Genomic DNA, 3,916 nt, shown 5'->3' on the forward strand with positions numbered 1-3,916 from the left:
ACACACAGCTAATGACTGCTAGCATGGCAAGGTGTCTTTATTATCCCCCATCTCTGAACTGTTTCTCCTCTGTCTCATCAGTGTGTTGCTTGGGGCCACCACTACTGGTGGGTTCCTGTATCAGATCCATTGTTGAAGTTTCCACATGGGCTTGGAGGAGTTTTCTGGAAATATACAAGCATATCCTCGACCAAAGGTTAATAAAGGGACTCTTCCATAAACCAGACTCAGAATTTTTCTATTTAACCAAACCATTTTCCTTTGACTTATTTTCTGACACCAGTGTAATTCCATGGGTGTCTTGCCATCAGCATTACAAGTAAAAAAAATTAAAGTAATTAAAGTTTGATGTAGTTTACTTACAGGATATTTCTCCACTATTCCCCATTTTTGTTTTAACATGCAAAAGGGATATTTATTTATTTATTTGCTTGCTGTACAATAATTTGGCTTTTGAAAATCCTGCAATGCAGCCTTGATAGCTTTTAATTCAATTCTTAGCACAGAAGTATGACTGGTTTGGATGACTTGGTCTAAATTCATTGCATGATAAACAGCTTTACTATGAGATGAACCATCAGAAAAAATAGTTAATGCTCCAGGAATAGGTTCCTGCCTAGTACTACTAAGGTCCCCTGAATATTTACTTATTTCAATTTGTCAATTTAAATCAGTGTGAAATAAGGCTTATTTTCTAACTTTAGTTGTCCTTGGGTGTGGACAGTAAATGACACTAATTGGATTTCTGCTATCAGTCTTTGAGTATATTGATATAAGCTTTGTTATGGAGGCAAAATGCAAATTATTTCCTTTTTTTTGAGGCCTAATACATTGAATTTTAATTACTGTTTTCTAGATATTGGAAGGGAATATGTTTCTGTTTTTTTGTTTTGTTTGTTTGTTTGTTTACCCCCAGAGTAATTTCTAGGGAGGTTCTTTTAAAAACCTTTTCCTTTCTTTTAAAAGGAGCAACAAACTTGGTTGCTTTTTAAGTGCTGGTCAATACTGTAATGCATACATATCAAGTAAAAGTAACTCTCTTTTTACTTATGGTGTCTTATTAATGGTGAGATTTAATGCTTGAATAATAACTTTTAGTTTATTTTGTAAATAGTAGTGGAAGAGTTTTTAAATTTTCTCCTTTTTATTAAGCTTAAAGTTTACTTTTAAACAGCATTCTTTTTGGCTAGTGCTCATTTGCATATATATGCAAATTTTTACTTTGGACTTTGCTAAAACCAATTGCTTAACATTTTGGCTTCTCAAATAACTGAGTTTATATGAGACTGTGATTATATTGAGAAAAGCTAATTTATTAAGTAGCTAAAGTAGGCATCTTTATTGAAAAAGTAAAGTAAGCAAACTTATATATTTAACCTATGAAGTACAGATGCTGCCCCATCCCACAGCCTATTTAAAGAGCAGGCTGTCTGAGGCTTTGTGTCTTAAAATTCCATTGCTGAATAATCTGGTTTTGCTTAGGAAGTATTCAGCAACTTTGTCTTGCCCTCCCTTAGAGGTTGAAACCTTTATAACATTTAAAATATATGTATATAAATAAAATATAGTTATTAATTTTTATTTGATAAAGCTTTCCACATGATTTCAAGTATATTAGATAGGCCTAATTTAGTTCAAAAATATTTCTTTTAAGAGAGAATAAATCCTTGAATCATTTCAGGGCCCTTGAAATGTCCCAAGGCTATCTCTCGGTTAAAGTCTTGAAATTTAACTTGGAGAAACAACCTAATATACATAATCCAAAGATTATATTATATACTTTTTGTAATTATTCTAAAAGATATTAATTAAATTTTAACTGTTTTTTATATTAAAAATTTAGTTCAGACAATAGAATTAATTCTTCTTTTTTATTTTTATTTTTGTTGTTGTTGTTTTGTTTTGCCTATGTTTCTGATTTGGGCACTACCGGGGGCACTTGCTGCCCTCGTCAGTGAATCAAGACCAACAGATTCTCTCCGAGAACTCTAGCACACCAGGACAATAGCTGTCAAGATGTGACTCCAGTCTTGGGAATTCTTCTTTTTTAATTAGGCCAATAAAGTATTATATTCTGTGTTGAAATTTTACTACATGTAGTACACATAAGTACTAAAACATATTTTGAACTACTAATTTCTCTAGAGAAAATACAAGAATTATTTTTCTCAAAAATGAATTTCTGTACTTTATGCATTTTGTTATCACAACCATATAATTTCTCCCAACTTAATTTGAACTTTAAACTTTTAGAAGCCTTAAATTTTTAGGTGGAAAGTTAAATACTTAGCATTTCTTAGATTAGTAATACCTTCACATTTTTAAGGATATATTTCAAATAAAATACAAGATATATTTAATTAATAGATTCAAATCTATCCTTTAGATTTTTTATACAAGGCAAACTCAGATTAATATTTCAGTATTTTGTCATTTTAAAATACCTAGATATTTAATAATTTTTATTATTTAATTCAGTAATGCTCCAAAGTTTTAAGTTACCAAAGACTTTGGAAGTAGACCTGTAGCCATTTGAATTTTAAAACCACCACATTCTTCCTTAGAGATAACATCTAAGGTTACTGCTGCAGGAAATGTGGCTGGCCCCCTCCTTCAATAGAGAGTGAGCGACTGGACCTCCACCATTAATATACCTATAATTATTACTGAAAAGCTCTACCACAAATTCTTCATTTTAGTTACATTTATTTATTTATGTTTTAACAATTTTGAGATTCTAAAGCCAATTATTACCATCTAAGGCATTTACTTTGGCAAATTCTGTAACAGAGATAACTTACTGACTTTCAGTGGCTTTAATGTTAACCTTGGAATGCGGTCTATTATTATTCAAGTACTACCCATTATTATGGAAATACTAATCTTGTTGCCTAAACCCAGCCTGTGTATTTTTCTTGTGTCATTTTTGCCATCTTTTAAAGAAAAAACAGTCTTGGGTTTATTCTATAGCATCTGTAAAGAGAAGGGGCTCAGTTTTAAGAGGTCACCCAAAATTGGGTGGGGTGCGCCTTTTTCTTAAGCTAGCCTTTTTCTCTTTATGGGTACAGAAATCCCAGATGTATCCCTAAATTCTGAGAAATGACTCATCTATCTAAATTTCAAATGATGGACTGGGAAATAAAAACATGGCGAAAATGAGACTTTTAATAGCACTCTCGAGAGTAGGCGTCCAATTTACAGGATCATCCAAAGATTAGTAATTAATAGGCTGGGGCCTTTTTTAGTTACTTCCCTTTGACTACGGAATTTTCCTAGGACCTGTGTTATTGGCCACATTTCTCCCCCCCCTCCTCCACCCCCCACCTCCTGTTTTCTCTGGGGAAATTCAGTAAATGGCCTGGCCACCTAGGTTTCTTTTTTTATTAAATTAAATTAAAGACATGCTTAAAAAACTAACAATAAACAAATTAAACCAAACAACAAAGACAGATAAAACCACAATCAACAGACAAGCACCAATAACATATAGACAAGACTTAATAAATAAGAGTTCTTTTTCTGGATTCTTCTTTCTATAGCATTGACTGGCCTCTAAAGTTATTTTAGCTAAAATCTGCCTGTCCCAAGGCGTCATATGGTAATTTTCAGACAAAGCATTAAAGAGTCCTTTTGTGAGAGGACTGATAGCCCCATATTTTCTAGCTGTTGAGCCTTTCCACATTAGAGGCAGAGGATCCGGGGCTTTAAGTATAACAGACTTTTGATCCCCAATACAAATTAGGCATAATGCAATTTGAACAAGAGCCCACATAGTTAAAGATGACAAGGGCACTCGTTTTCCTTGAGCCTGATTTAAGAGAGTACTTTTTGACATGTTAATTTCTTTATCCTTGAGCATACAAGCTAAAAATTTACAATAATATTTTTGCCTTTTATTTGAATCCTTCCCCATTAT

The 3,916-nt window shown here is 32.6% G+C and overlaps 1 non-coding gene across 1 annotated transcript; it reads right to left on the reverse strand.

The window, feature by feature from the left end:
- Positions 1-1,906: 1,906 nt before the first annotated feature.
- LOC114229172 (small nucleolar RNA SNORA3/SNORA45 family) lies at positions 1,907-2,035 on the reverse strand. Its single transcript, XR_003615261.2, has one exon. It is a non-coding gene; the product is annotated as a small nucleolar RNA SNORA3/SNORA45 family (small nucleolar RNA).
- Between the last annotated feature and the right edge of the window lie 1,881 nt (positions 2,036-3,916).

This window comes from Eptesicus fuscus, chromosome 8 (genome assembly GCF_027574615.1).
Source record: "Eptesicus fuscus isolate TK198812 chromosome 8, DD_ASM_mEF_20220401, whole genome shotgun sequence".
Classification (NCBI taxonomy): Eukaryota; Metazoa; Chordata; class Mammalia; order Chiroptera; family Vespertilionidae; genus Eptesicus; species Eptesicus fuscus.